At 40.0% G+C, this 27,464-nt stretch overlaps 1 long non-coding RNA gene across 7 annotated transcripts in view; it reads right to left on the reverse strand.

Annotated features, from left to right (window-relative positions):
• Positions 1-27,464, reverse strand: part of LOC110152170 (uncharacterized) — a 212,334-nt gene that overhangs the window by 25,799 nt on the left and 159,071 nt on the right. For 6 of the 7 annotated variants that reach the window (XR_011485138.1, XR_011485133.1, XR_011485137.1 and 3 more), the window contains exon 4: positions 6,383-6,474. This is a non-coding gene — a long non-coding RNA (uncharacterized lncRNA). Of the gene's footprint in view, positions 1-6,382; positions 6,475-23,326; positions 23,450-27,464 lie in introns of all 7 variants that reach the window. The other variant, XR_011485135.1, reaches the window with a different exon arrangement.

A 27,464-nucleotide genomic window follows, 5' to 3' on the forward strand; every position in this document is an offset into this window, starting at 1 on the left:
ACAGGAAGGAGATGGTCTTGTCACTTAACAGAGAATTATGAGCAAAAGCATGTTTGAAAACATGATTCTACCAAAGCCATTTATAAATATGCTGACATTTGCCATTTAAATCCTGTAGATTCTCTATGACTTGGACTACACAGGTGAGCCATGAAGAAATGTCTGGGAACCTCTTTACGATTAAAAGGAGATCCGTGAGTTCCTTTCCTGAAGACTTTATGGATGATGTTTTGCATTTGCCATGTGGGGGGAAAGATAGAAACACCTTTGTATTTCCTTCATCCTCGTTTTTAAAGGCTGCAAATGTACTTAACAATCATCATTTCATAAATCCTTAAACCAAGCCTGGGAAATAGTAGATATGCTTAACACTTTCTAAAATCTCTCAATAGCTTCCCCTCTCCCAAGGGATAAATTCTTCCATAGCAGTCTCTGATTCTACCCTCTGAATTCTTTCTCAAGCACTGACCTCCAGTTACACTAAACTTCTAGCCTCACAGACATTTTTCTGCTCTCAACCCTTTGTGTCCACTGCTCTTCCTTCTAGAAATATTCCTCCCTCCTCCCTCCTCTCCCACTTCTAGTCCTTCAAGTTGAGAAATTTGAATGTTGCTTCCTGGAGACGGGTTTCCCAATTCCTGCTCTAGGTTAGGTCCCTTGCTATTTGTTATCTTATGGAGGGAGCTCCAAAAAGAAATTAAGATTAGCCTCCAACTAATAAAAATAAATGGGAAAAAAAAAGAATATTTGGGGGGATCACTATTCTGTATTATCTTATTATGCTGTAAATATTATCTTATTATGCCATAAAAAAAAGCATCAACAAAGAAAAAAAGAAAAGAAATTAAGAGCCTAAGGTGCACACATTTTAGGGGTAATAACAACTTTTTAGAAGTTATTTTAGACGTACATAGGAAATACTTGAGCTCAGGATTGTCCTTTTTGTGATAATCCATGTCCTTCTATTTGCATATTTGAAATGAGGTCCTGTCAAAATTTGCTGCCAAAATTTCATTTTAGAGGAACCAGGAAAAGGCTGTCAAACATCTTGACTTGTAGTTTGGAGGGTTTTACTTTGTCAGATTACCTTGGCTGTCCAGGGAGCAAGTAAATCACACTTAGTTCTTTAACATATTATCAATATTAGTAGTTGGACCATAATTCAAATTCCATTATTAGGAACGTCCAAAGAGTATATATATATATATGTGTGTGTGTGTGTGTGTGTGTGTGTGTGTGTGTGTGTGTGTGTGTATGCTAAGTCGATTCAGTTGTGTCTGACTCTGTGCAAGCCAGTGGACTGTTTCCTGCCAGGACTCTCTGTCCATGGGATTCTCCAGGCAAGAATACTAGAGTGGGTTGCCATGCCCTCCTCCAGGGGATCTTCCTGACCCAGGGATTGAACCCGTGTCTCTTAAGTCTCCTGCATTGGCAAGTGGGTTCTTTACTACTAGTGTCACCTCGGAAGCCCCAAAGAGTATATGAGTATGTGACTTTTCTAATTATATTAGGATGTGCTTTTGTTAAATATTATTTAAAATAAGTAGCTAGGGACTTCCCTGGTGGTCCAGTGGTTAAGAATACACCTGCCAAAAAAAAAAAGAATACACCTGCCAATGCAGAAAACACAGGTTCAATACCTGGTCCAGGAAGATCCCATATGCTGCAGCCCGTGTGCCACAACTACTGAGCCCAGACCGTATTTTGGATAACTGTGTCCAAGCTCTTCCCACACCCAGGTCTGAAGCCTTCACACTCCTTCCATCATCTGTCTCTCACGAGTTATTGTTGTATCACAGAAGGACACTACTGTGGAAGTAACAAATTCTAATTCTCCCTCTGTCACTTATTATTTTGTGAAGAGACTCAAGGAGGAAGCAAAGCTGGTCAGCTATTCATTCCATAGCAGCCTGACCCCTACAATCCTTGGTTTCAATTTACCATCTGTCTACTGAAGACCTTGCACTTCAGTGGAGGAGGCTGAAGCACCCTAAAGAGGTGTGCTATTTTTTTGTTTACCAGCAGAAAAAACTGGAGGAGGTATTCAGGATTTGGGCAAACGGATTCTATTTTTAAAAAATTCTGCGAAGACTATTAAAATCCATCTCATTGAAATACTTGACTTGAATACCATTAATTTAGATGGTAAAATTTTGTGGCTATTGTAATATGATAGCTGATTCCTTTGCTAAGCCCTGTGTTTGTTTATTAAACCCTGGAAACCATTATAATAAAGTTAATAGGAAGAGGGAGGGCCCTGAACTTAGTGTACTTGGCAGTTCCTGAAAACAGCCCAGGGTTAGTAAGTGGATGGCCCCTGGTAAAATCTGTGCAAACAGGAGGTGAGGACGCCTCTGGAATGCTTACCCCTCCTCCTTCACTTAATTATCTACATTCAAGTCACTTCCTTAGGGCCATGTCCATTTAAGATGGATCACTGTAAGGATATTTTTATTACAGCATGTTTGAGGGCAGATTGTTTCACAGATATATAAAGGTACAATTAATTTGCCCCTAGCCCAGGGCATGGTGTATAAGTGCTTAACTAAAAGTTACTGGATTCTGTTAATTTGAGAAAAATCCATAATGTTTAAACAGAATATTTGGGCCAACTTGCAACTAAATCACTTCTTTAGAAACTGCTTCACCCTTAAGAGTATGTCTGATTTTGTTTTCTGGAGATATCAGATGGCTTCTGAAAATAGTTAACACAAAGTTTTCACAATTAGCCATTGGTAAAATGAAGATTAGAGGATTTTTCTGCCTCAGAACATTGGCATAATGGTTAACGGAGGTAAATCTGTGTAAAGAATTTTCAAGAGTGCGTGGTTCTCAAAAAATCTTAGGTAGCATTATTGTCATCATCGATAAACAGCTTCTCTGGTGGCTCATAAGGTAAAGAATCTGCCTACAATACAGGAGACCTGGGTCTGATCCCTAGGTCATGAAGATCCCCTGGAGAAGGGAATGGCTACTCACCCCAGTATTTTTGCCTGGAGAATTTCATGGACAGAGGAGTCTGGCAGACTATAGTCCATGCGGTTGCAAAGAGTAGGACACAACTGATCAACATTCCCTTTCACTTTTGTTTGGAATCTATGATCAGTCTAGATATATTTAGTAGTCAATATGAACTTAGATCTCAAAAAATTACCACTGTCCACTATACTCTAATGTCTTATATCTGAAGAAATACTACCTTCCATTTTTTTCTTTTTTAGCCCTTAATTTAAGGAAACCATTTGGTTTAAATATCTGACAGGAGTCTGGCAGCAAGATCTAAAGTCAAAGTTTTCTATCATTATGGAAACAGGTTTCTCTGGCCATTTTCCTCAAAAAAAACAAAACAAAAAACCAAACCTAAACAAACAAAAAAGCCATGTGCTTTATAAGCATTAAAAAATCTGCATTGAAACTTAGAGGACTGATAGAAGAGAAAGGATTGTAAAAAAGCGTGCTGTTGGTAAAATGGTATGTGAACATACAAAAATATATATAAATGAGAAACATCTCAAATGTCTGCCTTGGGAGGCTTCAGGAAGCTGGAGGAAGCCTATTTCCTGACCTGAGGTTTCTGAAGAAGAAGCCAGGCCAAGGTCTTGTAACCTTGACCTGAGTCCCCAGCTGGCCTTTCCTCCCTCACTCCAACCCAGTGGATCAGGCAACAGGGGACTTGAATTCTATAGCTTTAGCTCAATCTTTAGCCCTTCCTGTGACTACATATTTCTCATCCCTCTTTTGTGCACCCACAAATGTCTGTCAGCACCCATAACACTATTGAAAATGAAAGTTGCTCAGTCATGTCCAACTCTTTGTAACCCCATGGACTATAACATTCATGGAATTCTCCAGGCCAGAATACTGGAGTGGGTAGCCGTTCCCTTCTCCAGGGTATCTTCCCACCTCAGGAATTGAACCCAGGTCTCCCTCATTGCAGGCGGATTCTTTACCAGCTGATCTATCAGGGAAGCCCAATTAAGGCTGTTAACCTAAAACAAAGAGACTGCCAGCTATTTCCCCAGCAAAAGTGGACTTAATTGGTATCAACAAACAAATGCAATTCAGGGTTTATAACCACGGCAAGCCATGTGCAAGACCCCAAATAAGGAAAGAACCTGGAAAAGACTCTTGAGAGTCCCTTGGATAGCAAGGAAATCAAACCAGTCAATCCTAAAGGAAATCAGTCCTGAATATTCATTGGAAAGACTGATGCTGAAACTGAAGCTCCAATACTTTGGCCACCTGAAGTGAAGAGTCAGCTCATTGGAAAAGACCCTAATGCTGGGAAAGATTGAAAGCAAAAGGAGAAGAGGATGGCAGAGGATGAGATGGTTAGATAGCATCACTGATTCAATGGATCTGGATTTGAGCAAATTCCTGGAGATAGTGAAGGACATGGAAGCCTGGTGTGCTGCAGTTCATGGGATGGAAAACAGTTGGACAAGACTTAGTGGCTGAACACCAAAAAAAAAGGGGGGGGGTGGGGAAGAAAGTTAGGAGGGCTACAGTAAACATTGGAGGAATTCAAAGTTCTAAGTATAGTGGTTACTCATTGGCTGAGATCTGCAGTCTCTCAGTGGCTAAGCTCTTGCCAGGCAGACAGTCTTTTTTTTCCCTTCGTGAGCTCGGGATTACTCCCTCTTCTAGTTTCCTCATTCTATTTGAATTGAGATTTCTGTTGATTAATTTTTACAATGTCCAATTTCCTTCATGGTAAAAACTCTTTGTTATCTATCTTTATACTTCTATGTTTAAAACATTGCCTTGCATTTTTTTAGTGCTCAAAATATATATTAAATGAATGAATAAAATAAAATTTAAATGAAGTGACTGTAGTGTAAATGCCTGACCTTATACTTTTGGTTGCCAAGGCAATCATTTTGAAGACATTCATCTCAAATAAACATATTGCAAGATGCATGACACAGATACCATCAAAACATCTAGATAAGAAACTAGGCTGCCCCCAGTCATGAAAGTCTCCTTTCAGAAAGCCCTGAGTAACCTAGAAAACGCATCGCTTGAGTGACTCCACTTCTCCCTACCCACACCCTCATTCCAGCTCTGAATTTTAAATTCACCAATAAACAGTGAACTCTCAAAACGCTAGATACCCAACCCTTGGGCCCTAATAAAGACAAAGCTCCTGGTCTGCATTTCCTTCCACTCTGACCTCAGTGTCACATGGGTACATGGCCCTTGGGCAAGCCATGTACCCTCTAGGACCTGTGAGTAATAAGTCTTGTTCTTCAGAGTTCCCTGATGTTTATTGCTGAGATGTGTGCTGCAATCACGAGAAAACCCACAAACCACGATAAAAACCACAACATTGGTGCAGGTTGGGGAAACATCTGTGGGGGCTAAAATAAGTCGTAAGGTCCAGGCAAGTGTCTTAGGCATTCCTATCCAATAACCCCACTATTAACAGGCTGAGATTCACACAGCAATGAAATAGAATGTTATTTTGTAACCCAACATAAATTAACTACTCAATAAAGAGTAGGTATGATTATAATGATAAATAATATTTTATTGCCACACATGACATTTCTCAAAAAATGTAGTTTAGTCTTATAGGCCATATTTTTAAAAAGTTATCAAACAATGAAGGCTTAAATATTCAATTGAATTTCTCTTATATGTTAGTCTCTAGAATATGCTCCTGAACATAATTCTTTTACAAAATAAATTTTATTTTTCTTATTATGATAATGTTAGGTGTTAATTATAATAATTCATAAAATACAGAAAAAAATTATGTCTAGTTTTATTATCCGGAGACAACCATATCCATATATAAGAAATTTTCAGCATCTTTTTTCTATGCAAGAGTCTTCTTTTTAGCATAGTTGTAATTCTTTCCTTGATTCATTTAACAAATATTTATAAAACGCTTACTATCTGCCAGAATTGTGCTCACACTATGTATACTGTGATTATATAAATAATTTTGCTCCCAATTTTTCAGTTAATAGAGAAAACAAACATTTGCCTATATTACTAAAAACGCTTTGTAAATACAATTATACTGTGTTTAACTACACCTTCTTGTCAGACACTTAGGTCTTTTTAGGATTATAATGCTGCAATAACATTTTGGATGTTTAGGATGCTTTGTTTAGGAAAGAATCCAAGGTCTGGATTTACTCAGAGGAAAGCTGTGAACACTTGGAGACTTTTGATACATTTACCAACTTGCTTTCCAAAATGATGTACAAATGAACTGAATGGAGGTCCATTGATATATAGAAATATAGAAAAAATAAATAAAGCATATAGAAAACACATTTTCTTCACATAGAGTATAAAAATACAGTTTAAAAAGTATACCTCATTTTAAGGTTTAAGTGATGAAACAGAGAGGCAGTGGCATTCAACCAACCTTGCTTTGCAAATACTTGACATTCATCTGGAGTTGCCAGCTTGTCGGGAGGTTGTGCCGGGTTGAGGCGCCTTGTTCCTAGTCCAGGGTCTCTGAAAAGCACAGAGCCTTGTTAATTTAAACAAGATGTCTCGTTGGTATGTCTACAAGTGCCTAAAACTATGACAAAGCTGGGACAAATATAGCTGACTCTATGCACCCAAGAGTTTCATGTAACAAGTAAAACCAAGATTTCTTTAAAGGCTTAGCATTTCTTTCATGTTAAATATACTTCTTTATTTTTAGATGGGAGAAGCTCTGGGCCTAAGCAAGCAGTGTAATATCATCTTGTATTGTCTTGTCTTGAAGGATATTAGCCAGGAGTTTGATTCATTTTTAGCCATGACATTCCAAGAAACCTTTAAGCACAGGAAACTAATACTTTCTGAAAGTAATTTTAGCCAAAAAAGACACAGACTTTTGAGGCAGAAGATGTAGACATTGCAGGCATTTTCAATTCAGTTATATTTTCTTTCCTTTCTTTCTCCCACCCTGTCTCTTCTGTCTGATGTATGATATACATACAAGTAGGAAATGTAGGTGACTTCAATGATATTTCAAGATTTCCCTTACTACTAGTGAGTATAAATCTCAGAAATTTAGTTGTGAGTAAGAAGGTAGAGTATTTACTTTACTTTTGAAGCCCTTTCCTGAAGCATTCTTGTAAAGGCTGTATGTTTTTTCAACTCCTATCAATGCAAAAATTTGTCATCCCTTCACTGGTTACAAGTACTATACAAATGAGGTCACAATTTCCGTCCCCATGACACTGTTAATTGTATACTGTTTCATAATCAAACTACCCCGAATTCCACTGGATTGATGTGTGGTGTTTAAGGAGAGGTAGACCCTGGGAAGGAGGAAGCCTGGAGGCAAAGCATCTGTTTACCCACTAATGTATGCCATTCATTTCACAAGGAAGCCCAGCTAAAAGAGTAATGGTAGGACACTGACTACAGATTCATCACTAGCATGGGAGGAAACAGCGTTGAGAGTAGAGTATCAGCACATTTATGGTATGAAGGATAATTCATCTCAAACTCTAGTCTATAAAAGCCCTATTTACAAATAAAGACATATTATCATTAACCACTATCAGCATAGGTCCCTTAGTTTCTTATCTATCTTATTCATTCATTCATTCAATAAATATTTATGAACGGCTCATCATGTGCCAAAGTTCATAGTTGGAAGGTTAATTCTTCTTTTATAGAGAGGATATGTCATATGACACAGCCTTTAGCAAATCATAAAACCAACCTGAACTAGGAGTGACTGTGAATTCGGTATGCCAATAAATGGGGAGCAACTGCATTGATATAGTAGCAATCTACACAAGGTAACTGACTTCCTCAGAATAGATAAGGCCAATTAAAATCAGACAAAGTGAAAATGAAGGAGGGTGGGTATGGGAATGTAGAGAAACTAATATTCCAGGGACTTTGGAGGAAAAACCATTAAGGGTGATTTAGAATGATGATGACAGAGGGACCACTTTTTCTCTTTAAATCAAACTGTTTCTAAGAATTAGTTTAGCCAGATCAGAGATTCAACTTTCCCTGGTCTCTGTCTCTGGAAACAAGTGCTTTGTCTACTGCCTTAGGGAGACTTTTCTCCTGTAGGACTTTGATTCAGATATGGACGTCAGATGCATTAAGTGCCATGGCATGACTGAGACAATTCAGTTCAGTCACTCAGTCATGTCTGACTCTTTGTGACCCCAGGAACTGCAGCACACCAGGCCTTCCTGTCCATCACCAACTCCCGGAGTTTACTCAAATTCATCCATGCCACATTTCTGTTCAAGAGCAGCCTCTTTCAACCCCTCCCTACATCTATAGTAATAAACACTTGCTCCTCTCTTGTAACCCAATCCACTTCATCTGAAGGAGACGGCCGACTCTCCTCATGCCACTCAGCGAGCTTTGAGACTTAGAGAATCGGTGCAAGACAATGCTAATGCTCTAGCTACTGCTGTTGCTGTAACACAGTTCATTCTCTGGCCCAGGAGTCTCATGTCTTATGTCAACATCCATGATCATAAGTGAACTTGTTAGTTTGCAGGTAGAGTAAAATCTCAGACCTCTCTTGATTCTTGATAGTTTTGTTGACATGGGTAAGATGCCAACTGAGACATGGCTTTCTATAACAGGAAGGACAAGGGCCTCCAGGGCTAATGAATGGAATCTGAGGAAAGTCCATTGGGATCATAGTGATCATATTGACTGCTTAAAAAAAAAAAAAAAACCTATGCCTATTTCCAACTTTTAGTCTATTTAGATGGTTCTATTCTAGATTCTTGAGTGGATTTCAGACTTAGCCTCTTTCAATAATTTTTAACTAATTAAAGAATTAAGACTGGAATACTTCTTCCTCCAAATGCAACGAGCAGCATCTGCCCACTGGGAATGACTATGAATATTCCTGCAGCTGGTCCAATGGGGAGGATGGAGGCAAGCAGCTGGAGTTTAATAGCTAGAAGCTCCTTGAGAGGAGGGTCTCCCAGCTGGCTCATGGGGAAGCATCATAAACCCCCAGAAAAGTTCAAGGGATTCAAGACAAAGGGGACTATTGCTTGGTTTACAGGATTTAGCGGGGGACTCTAGAAGCCTCATAGGTAAGTTATCCATCCACTTGCGTACAATGGATAGGCAATGCCGGTACTGTGGTGAGTAGATGAGTGGGCCTGAGGTTATGATGTAGGGCTAGTGAGGGTCCTCTGATTTCCAGAATGTGATTGAGCAGTAAGGTCTAGTTGGGGAGAATGCAGAGCAGATGGAACATGAGACCAGAAACTGTGGTGGGACCACAGACGTCAGTAGCATCTGATGTGGCATGATGATGCCCCTGGTCAGGTGCATCCACCTGCCCTGCAGTGGAGACAAGGTGCCTGGACAGCAGACAGACCTGTGGGAAACTCTGGTCCCTCCAGGGGAAGAGGTGAGAAGAGAAAAGAGGACAGTCTTTAATATTCACCTGCCTGAGTTTAAATCTTGAATTGACTCTAATCCAAAAGTGACACAGGTTCTGAGTTGAAATGGGGCTTATCTTAATCTAGGTTCTATTACAGAAAAGGAGTTAAAGTTACACATTTAAACACCTGGGGTATAAGTTTTAACCTGTTGTATATACACGTTCTGAATCCCCTTTCCCCACTGCCTGTTTTAGAACTATCCTTTGCTCCCTTTCTCACTGAAATCTTCACTCTCTACACACTGATCTGAGTTAGTCATGCTTCTGTGATTCATTACTCTGCTCAACAACTAAAAAATCCTTTTCTTGACCTGCCATGCCCCTTCAGCTACATCTGCATTTCTTATCTTTCCTACCTAAGTTTCCTATAAACATTCTTACTGTCTTTAATCAATTCCCATTCATTTCTTAAAGCCACTCTTATTTGGTTTCAATCACCATTATTCTACTGCCTTTGAGCTTATAAAGTTCACAAAAATTGATTGCTTCCTTTCAGGTAAACCCATTCTCCCATCTTTCTGTGATATGTATCAATGTTAACAAAGCTCTTACTTTCTTTTTTTCATTATAAAATTATTTTTAATTCTAGTCTATCTTAAGTTAAAATTTTCCTGATTCTAACTTTCTGTATGGTTGGTTAATTTATTCCAAGCCCTGAAGCTCCCATTGTGGGTTTACTTGTTCAACTTATTAGATTGAATCATGCATGTTTATTTTTAAAGGTGAAGAAACAAACTACTGTGATGAAATCTACTTGATGACTCAGGTACACGGCCACCAAACTAAAGAGCTGGTGTCTGTTACTCTTTCTGAGGAGTGGGAAAGCACTAAATCAGCCCAGCTATTTGTGCTATCTGGCAGACACAATCTGATTGATGTCGCACACATTTGCATAAATTAGTCTCACTTTTCTTCTTCCTGCTTAACTCTTTCTAAAGGAAGACCTCCCAGCCTTTGGGAAGATGGGAGCCAGAAGGCTGAGCCAAGGTGATCATCTGACACTGGGGAGTGCTGGCCTATAATTAACCATGGTAATGACTGTGGGGGGGATGAACTGAACTATTGACACCAATGAGGCCAGACCCTTGCTTGTTCCACAGAAAGAACATATATTGATATCTTTGCAGGAACAGTACATATTTAGGGATGCTGAAAGCTTAATCAACTATAGACCTCTGCTCTCTGATTTGGAAAGGGCATCATATATAATGTTGCTTCAGACTGTTTTTGTTTTTAACTACAGTTTATAGTCAAATAGGAAAAAAGCATAAACTCTCTGAAATGACTTCAGATGATATTTTATGTGAAATATTGCTGGTGAAACTTGAAGATGCCATATAGAAATGTGAGTTATCAAATGCAAGCACATGAGGTTAGGGGACCAAACTCCACTAAGGTATGTTTCCATGGTGGACTCTCAATACTTGTTTCTATCCATTTCTGAGTTTTATTAAATGAGACATTCTTTCTAGGCCCTTCCATGGTTTCTGACACCAGTTATTTATCACTAGAACAAACCACACAAAATTTCATTGACAAGAAGTATTCATCCTTGCTCCTGAATTTATGGGCCAGTTGGGCAATTCTGTGGATCTTCACTGGGCTCCTCCATTATCTGTGGATAGGGAGGCAGGGGCTGGATGAGCTAGGAGAGCTTCAGTGACCCACTTGGCTATTGGTTGCTTGTGAGTCAGGGCAACAAGGTGATGGAACCACTTGATTCTCATGATCAGCAAGCTAGGTCAGGCTTGTTTTCACTGTGGCTGGTTAGGATTTCAAGAATGAGAGCAGAAATAAGGCTCAGAACTGGCCCAACACCATCTTTACCATAACCTATTGATCAAAGCCAATGATCAAAGGCCAGACTCAAGGATGGAACAAGAGCTTCCACTTCTTGATGGGAGGAGCCACTAAGTCACAGTGCCAAAGGAGGTGAGGTAGATACACGGAAGGAAGGAAAATTAAGAAAAAGCTTGCAATACATGTATTACAGGGATATTTCTTATAGATTATTAGTTTTAAAAACTTTGCAAACAGACTTAACCAAGCACCTATGTCAAAGACTATGCTGAAATAAAGGAGAAAAAGAATGTGGTAACTACAAGAATCTGGTAACATGACCAAGACAATATCTTCACAGTGTTTCAGAATATTGCCTGAATCTGACTCACATGTTAAACTAAAGAGTCTCTTTGGAAGGAAGTGAAGATCACAATGAGCCTTTTGAAAATAAGTATTGATGAAAGTTCTTTTTCTCTAAGTAGATTCACCTTTCTGCAGATTAAACTTCTGTGGTTTTTCATGTCAGTGCGGCGTATTACCAGGGAGGTAGTCTAGAAGTTATCTTGTCTAATGGTTTTCAAACCTGCGTAGTTCCATGGGTCCTGAGGCTTTCATGGAGGTGTTCCATAGGCGCCTCCTATTGGGGGAAGGCACAGGACAGAGGGGACAGAGTTGTGAAGCCCTTGAATGGATCTGGGTCAGAGCCCTGGGCCCTCCACATGAATCTTCTTATTTCGTATATTGGGCTTTGACATACAATTTTGTTAAAGGTAGCAGCTTCCAAATCTTTTTCAACAACAACAATCCTGATAACCTAATTAAAATATGGGCAAAGAATTTGAATAGACATTTCTCCAAAGAAGATATACAAATGGCCAATATGCACACGAAAAGATGTTCAACATCACTAATCATTAGGGAAATGCAGATCAAAACCACAATGAGATATCATTTCACAGCGATTAGGATGGCTGTTTAAAAAAGAAAAGCAGAAAATAATAAGTATTGACAACAATACTAATTTCTAATTTCTGAAATTAGAACTCTTGTGTATTGTTGGTGAGAATGTAGATTGGTATAGCCACTATGAAAAACAGTATGGAGGATTCTTAAAAAGTTAAAAATAGAGTTACTATATGATTCAGCAATTCCACTTCTGGAACATAACCAAAATAATTGAAAGGAAGAAGAAGAAATATTTGCATACCCAGGCTTATAACAGCATCATTCACAACAGCCAAAACGTGGAAGCAACCCAAACTGTCTGTTGAGAGATGACTAGAGAAACAAAATATGGTCCAGTTATATAAGAGAATATTATGCAGCCTGAAAAAGGAATGAAATTCTGCAAATGCTACAACATAGATAAACCTGAAGACATCATGCTGAGTGAAATAAGCCAGTCACAAATGGACAAATACTGCATGATCCTACTTACAGGAAGCACCTAGAGTAGTTGAATTAATAGAGATGGGAAGTAGAATAGTGGTTGTCAGGGCCTGCAAGGGGTGGAGGAAGAATGGAAGGTTAATGTTTAATGGATACAGAGTTTCAGTTTGGAGAGATGAAAAAGTTCTGGAGACAGATAGTGGTGATGGTTGCTCAACAATGTGAATGTACTTGGTACCATTGAATTGTACACTTGAAATGGTTAAAATGGTAAATTTTATGTTATATATATTATATTACAATTTGTTTTACACTCGCTCAGTGGTAAAAAATCCACTTGCCAATGCAAGAGATGCAAGAGACACAGGTTCAATTCCTGGGTCAGGAAGATCCCCCGGAGAAGGAAATGGCAACCCATTTGTGCTGGGAAATCCCATGGACAGAGAGGCCTGGTGGGCTACAGTCGATGGGGTCACAAAAAGTCAGACATGGCTGAGCGACTGAACAACCACAGCAAGAGTACTTTGTGTTAAAAAGGCTGGAAAGCCACTGATAAAGTTTGATCCCTCATTTTACATTTGAGAACTATTTTGCTTTTTTTAACCCATGGATATAACTGGAAAATCTTTACACCATCAGTCCAATAGGTCTGCCCAGGAATGTTTGAACCTCTGCTCGCTATTCCGCAATTTAGATGCACCACAAATTATTTAACCAGGCCCCCAGTGATAGGCAGTGAGTTTCAGTGTGCTGTCATTACATCTAGTTTTCACTCTGGCTTCCACTTGTGAACTGCAAGCACCTTCCAGAGGTGTGGACTGCATCTCACTCATGATTCTCTCTCCAGAACACTGCACAGTGCTCCAACCTTGATATGTTTACTTATTAAAGAAATGAATGAATACAGGCCATATATGGCCCAGCAAGCATAGTTTCTGGTCCTGATTCACTATGAATGGACCCTCTGACTTTGGGCAAGTCCCATTCCTTTCCAGGCTTCAGTTTCCCTACTGATATAAGTAGCTAAAAGGAAAGGTGCTTTGAGCTCTGAAATCCCAGGATCCCAGGGGTAGACTGACCCGGGATCTGACATGATTTTCAGCCTCAGGAATGGAGAAGGGAGGGAAGAGTCCCTCTTCTGCTGTTGGTAGAGTCTTCCCTTACCTGGACCACCACTGAGAGCTCAGCCTGTTCAAAGCCTGCCATTTTCACCTGGGAGTGGACACATCATGTATCCATGCTTTTGGCTCAGCAGTGGGCTGAAAATCCTTCCAAGGAGCCTTTGCCTGGGTCACAGAGACTGATGGAGCTCTTTCACACGGTTAACTGCTATTTGCATAAAATGTCCCAATAATGCAGGGCACTGTGCCTTTTCTGCAAAGAAAGAAAGAAGAAAAGGCACTAACAAAAGGCCTCACAACGTTGGGAAAATGGATGTTAACATTTCTGCCTGACTGATAATCTCTGATGTTACCCTTGGGAAGCCCCAGCTTTCAGAATGATTTATTTGTCAGGGTTTGGAGGTTTTTACTCCTATAATGGGCAGCAAAGGGAGGCTCAGGGCTGGAAGCAAACTGAGAAGGGTTTTATATGTTTTCTGGAGATTTTATTTGTCTTTTATTTCCAAAGCAAAATTTTCATTTTGAACAAAGAAGGAACAAAAAGGGACAAAGAACCAGTGGGCTGTTTTGTTTGGTTTGTTTTTCTTTACATGACCTTTTCCTTTTTTCAGTGCCAAACTCTGAAATTGAATGTTTGGCCCTCAGGGGTGAAGCAGAGGGTGAGGTTTCTTTCTGACTTGTCCTGGGATATCTTGGGTTTAATATTTCTTTGGTGTACAGGAACATTATAGAGACATTATAAGAGAATTCACAGGAGGAGATCGTGCCAAGGGGCCAGAGCAAAATCTGCTTTGTGGCACACAGCAGGCATTGTGCAGGAAGGATGCCAAAAGGCCAGGACCCCAGGGCTTCCTTCCAAGGGAGGACACAGGGCGCTGCCTGTGTTCGCCCTCTGCTTTCCCCTCACTCTTGCATCTGACAATCATCTATCCTTGGTTAAGGGCCCATGTGCTTTTCTAACTGTTTGTGCATAAAACAGTTTTCTTTCCACTTGCTTCTCAAAAATCCCTCATTATTTTGAGAAAAATATCAAACTTAACACCTGGACTTTAAATCCAGGATTCAAGTCAATACCTCTTAGTAGTAATGTCATCTTGAGATCAATGCTGTGTTCTTGGCATCATATTGTGAATCAAAAATATTGCCTGCCATATCAGTAAACAAAGGATGCTGTAGCTATCACAATACAATACAATACAATACAATACAATACAACCACCCTGATGCTGAGCCCTGAGGGAACTCAGGATGGAAGCAGGATGCCCATCATCAAGCTACCAACCAACCCCCCAAAGGTGCAGCTTGAGGAGACTCAGGATGAGAAAACACAGGAAACTGGCCCCATTTAGCTGAGGTGCCTATGAAAGGAATTATTTCAGTGAGCCCAGACTCTTGCATATTCCCATACATAGAAACTGGCTAAATTCTTTAACTTGAGGTGTCTGTTTTTCTTTAATGAATAGTAACCTTTAGATGTTCCAACTACCTGGTCTTTGTCGCAAAAACCACTATGTATCCTGGTTCCTCCCTACCTCTTTAGAACAGTCTCTCAGAACTATCTGAGATCCCATGTCACAGGCTTAAGTCCTCAATTTTGTCCTCCAAAGAACCCCATAATTCTCAACTTTTAGGTTGTTCTTCTTTTTTTCCAGTTGACAGTATGTAGTCCTAGGAGTGTAGATGAAGGCTCACTTACTAGCCAACAGACATGTATTTACAGCCAGCACTGAAATAGCTGCTCTAGGGTAGAACACATGGTTTTTTCTCTCACTGGATTAACAATGTGAAAGAAATAAGAAACATTAACAGATATCACAGGTGTAACAGGTATCACAAGACTGCTTCTGACTAAGTGCCAAGAGAGTGGAAGAAGTAGTGATAGATGCTAAGTGAGATGTCTAAGAAAATCTGAATCAAGGGGAATCAGAACTTCATGGTTGGGACTTCCCTGGTGGTCCAGTGGCTAAGGCTGTGGGCTCCCAATGCAGGGGGCCCGGGTTCCATCCCTGGTCAGGGAACTAGATGCCATGTGCCACAACTAAGACCCAGCACAGACAAGTAAATAAGTAAATATTTTTAAAAAAACAAAATCTTTCATGGTTATGTCTGTAGAGTATCCTTACCTCTATAACCTCAAAAATGTGATGTCATCTGGTAGACAGCACAGTTTGGAATTTAGTAACTCCACTGATAACATTCCCAAACCTTGAACTTGTCTTGCACTTGAAAGGTTTTCACTTCAGTAGGAAACGAAAATGATGGAGATGACCTCCATCAGAGGGATGTAGCATGTAATTCATTAATTAAAGGAGAATTCTTCAGGGAGCCTTACACACTCCTCCTGAGAGCAATTGCTGCAGCCTCCCTTCTGATTTACCAGGGAACAGTATTTGGGGACAAGGCTTTGGCATAGAAAATACGATTAGAATCTGTCTCGTTAAAAGTGTAATTACAGGGGGCTTTAAATTGACAGTGGCTGACAAGATTTCCACTAGCACATTAGAAAATCAATGGCAAACACTGTTCAACATCAGGCGGTTGTCATGGCTGCCCCTAAATTTGACAGCCAGGGAGAAACCTGTAACTAGTTGCGGTTTACCTAATATTGGCTTCTAGATCTCTTTACAGAATCTAACAACATTGTTTCCAATCTCCCTCTGCCTTTCCTAGGCCAAATCTCTGCAGAGGAGATTAAATTTAATTTTCTTAATTATCACTCTATCTTGACAGGGAATTCAAAATGCATCACTTTGAGGTCTAAAAAAAAAGTCTCAACTCAAGAGTGGAAAAATGAAAGAAGATGTAAAGTGTGGTTCACAAATTTGCTCCCCAGTTTTAGTTAAGTCCCTCTGCTAATTAGAGAGAAATGTGCTTTTAAAGAGGGGAGCACAGCAACCCACTCCAGTATCCTTGCCTGGAGAATCCCATGGACAGATGAGCTTGGCCGGCTGTAGTCCAAAGGGTCACAAAGAGTCAGACACGACTGAAGCAACTGAGCAGGCATGCACATGCTTTTAAAATTTCTTCCAATATACTCTAAAAAAATTAATGGCAGGATTTAGTTGTGTGTGTGTGTGTGTGTGTGTTGGGGGGGGTCGGATTCTTAAATAAAAACAAGAATTTTAAATTGGCCTTACAAGTGTTTACAAGTGCTTTCCAGTTGTCCAGTTGGTTCCTAGAATAAAACTCATGAGGCTAGGTTGTTTTTTGGTTGGACTCTTTGAAATCACCAAATTGTGGAGCAAAAACTACTGAATATTGACAATTTCCTAAGTGTTAACCTAAAAGTCACTTAAAAGCTTACTGACTGCTTATGTGCTGTGATTTCAAGACTTATACAAAGGACCTATAATCTTAAAATTAGACAAAACTTCCTGTTTCATGAGTAAATAACTTAATAATTATAACAGTAAACAGTATATAGATGAATGAGAACAAGGCATATCCTAATTTGAAATAAAGTACAAATGAGCAACTTCAGAGTCTTTGCTTTGAGCTAAAGAGGCCACTGAGCAGCAGACTCCAGGTGCCCAAAAGGAGGACAAGGAAAGACTACAGCGTCTTTGTAATGACTTTGCCAACCTCTGGCGCTTCCCTTTCTGAAAGGTCATCTTTCCAGGTATAGTCAGCGTATCGGCTAAGGAGGCGTGTTCTCAGATCCATACAGATCCACTGCACCCTCACTGATCTCTGATGTGGGGAGGCTAGACTGGTCCTCCTCCAAACTCATGGCTGCTGAGGTACTTCTGGTCCTGTGTGACGTCCTGGGTTGAGGTTGAGAGACTGAACAAAGGGACAATGACTAGGATGTATGTAAAACTAGGCTCTGACCCATCACCTGCAGCAACTGCCCAGGAAACCCCCTCCTTAGCTACCATAACGGGCCCAGGAAGTGGGAGGCACAGAAGGTCAGACTGCTATCTCTAGCAACAATCCAGGAAACCAAACAGTAACTTCCACAATAATCAACCCCAAATGGCCAGAACTTGAGTGATAACTGACAGCTTCTCTATCTGTCTTCTAACCTGGGACCAGCCAGAGAAACTCAAACATCCATGGTTAGTCAATCATCCTGGATGCCCTACTATTCAGTCTGCCTTATAGCTTCCTCATGCCAGCAGCCTCCAATTGCCTTCCCTTTTTTCCTTTATAAAACTTCCCCATTCCTCTGCCTTAATGTGCCAAGACACAGAATGGGTTTACTTCTGTAGGTTCGTAGTTGTAAACCAGAGAAACCAACTCTGGTCCACAGAAGCAGAAGGGGGAACTGATTATATGCATTCATTCATGTGGGAGTGATCTCACCCAGAAAATAGGTGAACATTGTTTTGGGAAGAGCTAATAAGAACTTAGATAATACAATGGTCTATAGCTCTCCAAAGGGCCATTGTATTTAAACAGATATACTGAATACTCTCTACAGTAGTAAAACTTTATGGCCCAAGTGGTGGGAGTGGGGGTTGGGGCAGGGAGATGGTCAGGAAACACAAGTCTGAAAAGGCCTCATGAGACACAGTTGGGGGTTGGGAGGTAAAAAGTTTTTAAGAAGGAAGCAGGCAACTCTCAGACTCTATGTGTCTATACACAGGCTAGATCCCCAGATCAGATAAGAGGACAGCTGTAGCCTTAAGCCAAACTACAGAAATAGACTGGTTAAGATATGCCATTATTGCCACTGTTCACTGGATGCCCCAACGCTGGGGCAGGAAGCAAATTCCTGTTGCTTTGTTTTATTTGCTCCAACCTAAGTATCCTAGGCTCTCTGGTCCTCCTAAGACTCATTCATCAGTAGATTCCCCACAGATATTCTGGCAGGCAGGAAGAAATGACAGTGCCCACATGTGGGGAACTGTCAATGCTGTGATTTCAGGTTCTGCTTGAGCCCCAGGACAGCACTAGCTTTGAAGCTTCATGTTTAATGTTGCATGCTCTTTGATTTGGGTTCCCCTCCGTCCTAGTCCTAGCTCATTGTCGTTCTGGCTAGTGTTTGCCCATCAGGCAAGTGTATTTTTTTTAATCTTCTGATCTTTGACTTAGACTCCTGGGGCAACTAGAGATGCCACTCATTCTTTTCATGCTTTCTCTTTCCCTCCAGGGGAATGGGTTCTGGAATCATAAACCCTTTCTAATTTCTGACCACTCTGTGGAATTTTCTTGACTGATTCATTTTTACTCAACTTTCTTATTATTCTCAGGGCTTTCCTTCATCAGCCTTGCCCAGGTTCCCAAGGTGGGAAGACTTTGACTTTTTAAACTCACATTGGGGTGGGATGGGGAATTGGGGACAGGGAAGAGCAGAGGTCAGCTGGGTGGCTCTGGAAAAATTCTCATGGAAATCATGGGGTTTGCCTGGTGTATTTCTTGCATAATTAATGGAATAATTTATTTCATGGAATGCTTTGAATTCCTGTCCTGACACTATCTTAGCTGTATGTTTAGAATTTCACATACATTCTCTTACATAACAGTAACACTGTGATAAGACCCTTATTATGATATCTATTTTCTAACAGGATATGCATAGGTAAGAATATATGCTCTCAGAATTTAAATACTTAAAAGGAGAGAGGAAAAACCCAATCTTTTTGCACAGCCTGTGCCTAATCAAGATCTTCTCTGATGATTTCAGCCCCACAGTGAATTAGGTATCTCCATCTTTCCTAAGTTGCATGTTCTATGGCTGCAGAGACACTCCAGACATTCTTCCTGCTACTCCCCCCACCTCCCCCCAGTTCTTGGCTAGCTGGCCTCAAGCCAGTTTATTTGTATTCATTAAAAAAAAAAAATAGCCTCTGTCCCCTCAGTCACATCAGTCTCTGCCCTTTCTGTGTGTTACCGCTGAACTATGCAGTCAGCAAGGCTGACTTGCTTAGTGTATGCCTAGTACTGGCTAATAGGTTTACATGGAAGATTTCATAACTTCTATAACTGTATAACTCTGTAACATAAGTACACTCTCATCTAGATTTTACAGATGTGGAAACTGAGGATGAAAATAACTGAAGATCATACAGCTAAGAAAGGGGCAGGGCTGGAATTCAAATATCCATCTCTAAACCGTAAGGTGGGCTTCCCTTGTGGATCAGCTGGTAAAGAATCCGCCTGCAGTGTGGGAAACTTGGGTTTGATCCCTGGGTTGGGAAGATCCCCTGGAGAAGGGAAAGGCTACCCACTCTAGTATTCTGGCCTGGAGAATTCCATGGATTATAGAGTCCATGGGGTCACAGCAAAGAGTTGGACACGACTGAGCGACTTCCACTTTCAATTTCAAACAGGAAATTTGGGCTTCCCTGGTGGCTCAGTGGTAAAGAATTCGCCTATAATGCAGGAGATCTGAGTTCAGTCTCTGGGTCAGGAAGATCCCCTGGTGAAGAAAATGGCAACCCACTCCAGTATTCTTGCCTGGGAAATCACATGGACAGAGGAGCCTGGTGGGCTACAGTCCATGGGGTCGCAAAAGAGTTGGACAGGACTTAGCAAGTGAAGAACAAGAATAAACAGGAAAATTAAGAGTAAATCCTAAGAATTCTTATCAGGAGAAATGTTTTCGTCATTTTTCTTTTCTTTTTCCTTTTCATTGTATATACTTGAAAAGATGGATGTTAGTTGAACCTATTGTGGTCATCATTTCACAATATGTGTAAATCATGCTGAATGCCTTAAACGTATACAGTGATGTCAATTATTTCTCAATAAAACTGGAACCCACCCCCACCCCACCCCTCACACACAAATATCTACCTGTCTGACTTCTGTGCCTAAGTTCTTCATTTCTATATGTCCTTATCATCTTTATATGTCTCTTTTTTGCCCATAAGTTGGCTTCCCCCAGGGGCTTCTAGATTCCCAAGGATGGGTGTCATGACTTCTGTATTTTGCACCTAAGACTAGTGCCTAGAACATAAGGGGCCCTAATAAATACTTACCTACTAGATGGATGGATGAATGAATGAGTTTGCTCTGGGGCTTTTCTGAAAACATAATTTTCAGGTATCTAGTGAATATCATTGCTTAAGATGTCCAATGGACTGAACAATACATTGACTCAGAACTGTGAACTCTCCTCTAGTTTCCTGAGAGATGAGGCTGTTTTCAGCAGCCTGGGTGTGGTTGTTTCCCAACCAATGTCTTGTTTTCCTTCCTGTTAAGTTTCCTTCCAGATGCACTAGGCCACCTGTACTAGGAGGACATGTGAAAGGAAAAATCAGGGGATCCTAGGAATAAAAAGTTTTAAACAAACTATAGGCATTTAAAACATGTATTACATAAGGACTGACTTGTAGAAAAGGAGTTTTCTTTCTTCTTTCTTTCGCAAGCAGTCATAATAATTGGGGAATCATTAGATACTTAAAAAGATAGATGGAAAACTATAAAACTATGATGAATATCATGTTTTATATTTCTTTAAACTCTTTCTCATCTCAATTTTGGTTTTAAAATTATATGGTGTCAGTTGTTTTAGTTTGCTTAAACCTCAGAGAGAAAAGGGTTTTCTCTTTTTAATGGTTCTTTTATTTGAAATCCCTGTCTCACGGTGCTATCAACTCCCTGGGTACCTGTTGAGGGCTGTGGTTATTTAATTACTTGGATAATTAGTTGGATTTTTCTCTTAAGGTGCTTGCATCTTCTTGAAGAAAAAAACTATTTATTTCTTCCAAAATGGTTCAAAGAATAGGTCCCCTACAGCTTTTCCTCCACTGGTGTTCAACCTCTCAGTTTCCCAAGAAGATAGCTTCTATTTGCAAACAGGCTTCTGAGAGAATTACTTCCAGCCAATTTTCAGGTTAATATTTATGGCAAAGAAAATGCCCAGACTTAAACACGTTGGCAGCATAGCTTGGAACCAAATTTATGAGGTTCTTCCTGACTTTCACATCCTCTTAGTGAGTGGTTCTCAGCTGCATCTGAATCACTCGGGTATCTTTAAACATTCTGATTACATCTCCCAGAGATTCTGATTTGGTTTTAATGATGTATATAACATGGGAATCAAAATTTTTAAAAGCTTTCCAAGAAATGATAATGTAGAGCCAAGACAGAGAGTCCCAATATGGGAGATAACATAGAACAATTTCTAACGAAGAAAGAGAGGGGTGATAGTTGTCATGGACTTAACTATAGGAAAGCAACTATGAAATGAGAATCAAGTGGAGTCTGTACCAACCCACCCCATGCTGGTCATCTAGATCCCACTGCTCAGACTTTGGTCTGGATCAGCTGCATCAGAATCACCTGGAAGCTTGCTGGAAATGCAAAATCTCAACCCCATCACAGACCTACTGAAGTAGATTCTGCACTTCATCAAGATCCTCCAAGTGATTCATCTCACCTTAAAGTCTGAGAAGCCTGACCTAGAGAGCCATGGGGTGGAACAGGATACTGATGCCTGGGGAGGTACCTCCTTTCGGCTTCATAAGGAAGGCCATGTGAGGGTCTTGTTTAGCTGGCACATCTTCACAACGACTCTTAATTCCCAGTACTCTCCTAAAACCTTCTCCAGGGTTTCTTTCATGAATGCTGTTTTTCCTGCTTCCCTTCTTACTTTTCTTTAGAAAGAAGGTTGTAAACAAGTTTGCTGCTGGTGGCGGTTGGTCCAGTTGTGCTTGCCCTTATCATACCTTATTTCTAACTATTTGTTATATATACTTATACAACTAATCTCTACCCCTTGACACTGGAACTAGGCAATTTTAGAATAAATAGGGTAGACTCAATGTAAGCAATTCTGAAGAATGAAGACACATAGGAAATAGAAATGAATTCCAAAAGTGATGGGAGGTGTTCGTGAATCATATCTCCAGAGGAAATGGCTAACATGAAAAAGGGATAAAATGTGCAATTTTCTGAGCCTTCTTCAATTTTCAAAATTGAATGAATTCAAATTAATAAAAATCTAAGCCAGACTCTCACTTAATTGATAAATTATAGAAGATGTATATAGATCAACAGGAGTCAATCCAACATTCTATAATTCTAACATGGCATTTGTCAATGTACAATCTGGATTCTGGTGTAGAATTTGCTGATGGTAGTATTACAAAAATAAATATATGTGATTACTATAATATTAGCAGTAGAAGTCTATTATTGTTAGATATATAGACATACATTTTATAGAATCTATGTATCTAACATTTATTGATATGTTTATATTGATAATGGATTCCCCTGGTAGCTCAGAAGGTAAAAAATTTGCCTCCAGTATAGGAGACCCGGGTTCAATCCCTGGGTCAGGAAGATTCCCTGGAGAAGGGAATGACTACTCACTCCAGTATTCTTGCCTGGAGAATTCCATAGACAGAGGAGCCTGGTGGGCTACAATCCAGAGGGTCACAAAGAGTAGGACACAACTGAGTGACCAACACTTTATATTGATAACACATTTCTTATTTATACTTATTACTATTATCATCTAAACCCAAAAGTTCCTAATGCCAAAAAAGGGAATGGTAAATATTTTAAGTCAGAGGAGTCTTGTTCTGTCCTTGCATGCTGCTGTTTATAGACAATCATCCCCACTCCTCTTGGGCTCCAGCATCATGGGGGGAGCAGAAGCAGAGCCCAGAGAAATGAATAGGTGTGGGCTGTTTCCTGGCAGGTGTTGGCATGAGTACACAGCGGGGTCATAACAGGTCATCACCTAAGTTGACTGAGGACCATGCCAGGGATTGCCAGGCTTCATTCCAGAAGATTCCTCCAATATAACTCCTTTGATTCAGAGAAGCACTGATGTGGCTCATCCATGTGAGACTTCCATGGATAACTAAGAACAAGACCAGAGATGGACCCAAAGTATAATCAATCAAGCATTTCCATAAGAATCAACTCTGTATCACTACAGATATCCTGGAAAACACTAATAATTCATGAATTGTGATAAAAAAAATTGCTACTTGTAAAGAAATTATAAAAATTATAAAGGAGCTTAGAAGTAATATGCCCATCCTGTACTTAATTTTACATCTATATTAATTCTAAGACAGACCATCAGTTCAAAAGTGGAGTTGAGCAGAACAGAAAAACTAGATTATATGTAGAAATTGATTAAAGGCCAAATTGATTAAAGGCAATACTGACTAAGGCAAACAGACTTATAAAATGCTAACTTTTAAAAGTATACTTTAGAATGAAGTACCAAGTCAGCCTTAAAATGCAAGGGATCACTGCTTAACTTATATTTGTTTTTCTTTACCAGGACCCACTAGAAAGCTCACTCTGAATCATTTCAGTAGGGTCAAAATCTTTTGGAAATTTTTTTCCAACTATTACTTTATTTATTTTGACTTGGACTTCAGTATTATGGGGCTTTAGAGTAGCTCTAGAATAAAAGCCTGTTACCCTCGACTTCAGGTGAAATGGTACAACTTGAGTCAAGTGGTACATGACACTTTGGAATGGAGGGAGGGACTCTATTCAGAGGCTGTAATCATTCTGTCTTAATTTTTAAAAAATTAATGGCTGATATTTTTGAGTCCTTATCATGTGTCCAGCACAAGCATCTTCCTATGTAAATCTCACAATAAATCAACGTTAGGTTCTATTTTTTTTTCACCTTATAGCTGAATAAATGAGGTTCAGAGAGTTTAATTAAATTACCCAAATATGTTTTACAAGGCCACAAATAAAAACAATCACAAACAAAAATAGTCCTTTGTTTTCCAACTATCCTGTCATTCTTGCTCACATTCATGTGTCCATGAAATTTCCTGCCCAGTTCTGATAGTTTCTGAATGCAAGAAAAATTCATTCCACTTTCCTAAATTAGGCAAAGTCTATCTTTTCATAGCACTAGGTACTCTAAAGTAATGTTCATTGGAATTAAACCAGGAGTTCAGCTTCAATAATGATAATGAGGGCTTCCCTAGTGGCTCAGTGGTAAAGAATCTGCCTGCCAACGCAGGAGACACAGGTTCGATTCCTGGTCCAAGAAGATCCCACACGTTGCAGACAACTAAGCCCATGTACCACAACTATTGAGCTTGTGCTCTAGAGCCTGGAAGCTGCAACTACTGAGCCCAAGTACCACAATTACTGAAGCCCACGCTTCATAACAAGAGAAGTCACTGCCGTGCACCACAACTAAAGGAAGCTCTCACAGCAATGAAGACCCAGCACAGCCAAAAAATAAATAAATAAACAAAATTAAAAAGAAAATAATGATAATGGATCTTATTTCTTAATTAAACTTAGGCTGCAACTTATTTGGACAATTAATTCTTCTCAAGTATAAAATAGCAACTATTTAAAAACACTGATTTCTACACAGTTGGTCTTGCTTTCTGCAGATATGGTACACATGTCAGAGGGCTTTGGATCAAGCCTAACTTTTGAGAAGTTACAATAGAGTTATATTTCTTGAGATTGGTTTCTTCCCTCAACTCAAAGTTCAGTTGACAAGAAAATAGTTAAGTCAGTGAGAGTTTAACACTAAATTATCCTCATTATGTTAAGAGAATAAAGTGATGGCATCAGCTTTGTAGATAAAAGAGAGGATGTATTGGGACTAAATTCTTGAGGACATTGTCCAGACACAGTGTTAAGAGGAAGGACTAGATCACGTATCTGATCAACCCACACAGATACAGAAAGGAGTCTGGTCTTCTTGGGGACACGATAAACCAGGACCAAGCCACTGAATAAGTGCTAAACTTGACTCCCCACATGAGAATTGTGGTGATGAAGGCTGATGAAACAATTTCACGTACTAACCAGATATTTTCATAGAGATCCCAGGATTTCTACCTTGAAAGCAGTATGATCACATTAGAGTGATTTCCCCCCATGATCATTTTTTGTTTGCTTGCTGCTTATTTACTTAGGTAAATAAATCAACCTTAGTAAGTAACTTTAGGAAATTTTCAGTTTCCTTAGCTAATTACTAGAAACCTTATTTCTTCTAGAAAGCAAGTCCAGAGATTCAGATTTCATATCAAAATTTATTTTTAAACCTTAGGAATTGGCATTATTATTTACATTCGGAGCTGAGTCTAAAATTGTCAAGGAATGAGATTAAATATGGCTATGAAAGATAAAGTAACAGAATCATTGAACACATTTCATTCATGGACTTGGTATCACAATTAAGGCAGAACAGGAGAATACTCATTTCCTGCCTTGTTCTCTTTTTTGACACTATTCAATTAGCTGAACTGTTCTATAAATAGAGGAAAGTGGCACCGTTTTAGGAAATACAATGGAAATGAACATAGGAACAATAGGGGACAGGTGCCAGATGGGGACCCAGGCAGGGCTATGTGCCTTCCATCAAGTATTCATGAAGGTCTGCGGTCCCAAGGACACACCTAACAGTAACAGTCACATGGTTCAGGGCCGACGGGGAGATGTCCTGGAGAAATGATTGTCTACGAGAAATTGCCAACACCTAAGTATAAATTAAATACAATCCTGACCAAGCATTCCCTGTCATTAATCATTGTGCAATGTCGCATGCATGACCTCCGGGCTGCATTAAACTCCAGGAAACATTCCTGGCTCTGTTCTAAAGGCCCTGTGTCTGGGCCAGGAGGCTGTGGGAAATAACCGGATTCTGTCCAGAGGATTGGGGCAGATCTGCTGTTCCCCACATGGCCCCTCCTAGTCCCAGGAAGTGAGACATTTCCACGAACTCCGGATCTGAAGATGCCCGAGCAATTGGACTGGTTTGTCACACCATCTCTGTGCTCTCAGTTTCCAAGAAGTGCATGAATAGTGTGGAGAGAATTTCCTGTGGAAATGAGACTCAGGCATGCTGCTTCAAGAAACCAGAGTCTGAAGAATCCCAAAATACCCTGTAGAAATCGTAATATTGGCTGCTTCTGATATTCCACCCATGGCTTTAGCTTACAAAGTTTGCCGATCATTATTGGAGAACTTCAAGAATCCATAACTACACATTGTGGCATGATCCTAACGTTCACATCAGGGACAAGTGAAAGTGAAGTCGCTCAGTTGTGTCCGACTCTGCGACCCCATGGACTGTAGCCTACCAGGCTCCTCTGTCGATGGGATTTCCCAGGCAAGAATACTGGAGTAGGTTGCCATTTTCTTCTCCAGGAGATCTTACTGACCCAGGGGTTGAACCCAGGTCTCCCGCATTGTAGGCAGACGCTTTACCGTCTGAGCCCCCAGGGAAGTCCACACATCAGGGACAAAATGGTGCCAAATTCCCAGTCCAGTTTTCCATCTCAAGTGCACAGAGTCATTTCATGTTCTTTCTTTTAATTAAACAGAAACAGACTCACAGATAGAGCAAACCAATGGTTACTGTAGGGAAAGGGTGGGGGGGGGGGGGATAAGTGAAGGGGTTTAAGAGGCCTAAACTAGTAGGTATCAAATAAATAGGCTACAAAGATGTAATGCACAGCACAGGGAATATAGTCAATATTTTATAACAACTTTGTATGGAGCATAATCTAAAAATATTGAACTACTATGTTGTACAATAGTTCAATATCTGAAACTAATATAATATTACATGTCAACTATACTTCAATTTAAAAAAAACTATGGTTATTATAGTCCCTGGTCAGAGCTGTTGCCTGGACTCCTACGTCACTAAACTTCTGGCTCTGAGCTTTCACATAATGACACTGTCTGCCAAGATAAAATTTAATCTGCCATGACTTGAACTCAAGACCCAAATTCTGGTTCTTACTTCATGCTCTATCATTCCACTTGGCACCTGACTAGTTGTCCTGACCCTGGCACACAATATCATTTTTGTGTCTGTTCTCAGGCTGGCTTTGATGTTTGGCTGCTGCCACACCTGGTAGCGACCT

This window comes from Odocoileus virginianus, chromosome 32 (genome assembly GCF_023699985.2).
Source record: "Odocoileus virginianus isolate 20LAN1187 ecotype Illinois chromosome 32, Ovbor_1.2, whole genome shotgun sequence".
NCBI lineage: Eukaryota > Metazoa > Chordata > Mammalia > Artiodactyla > Cervidae > Odocoileus > Odocoileus virginianus.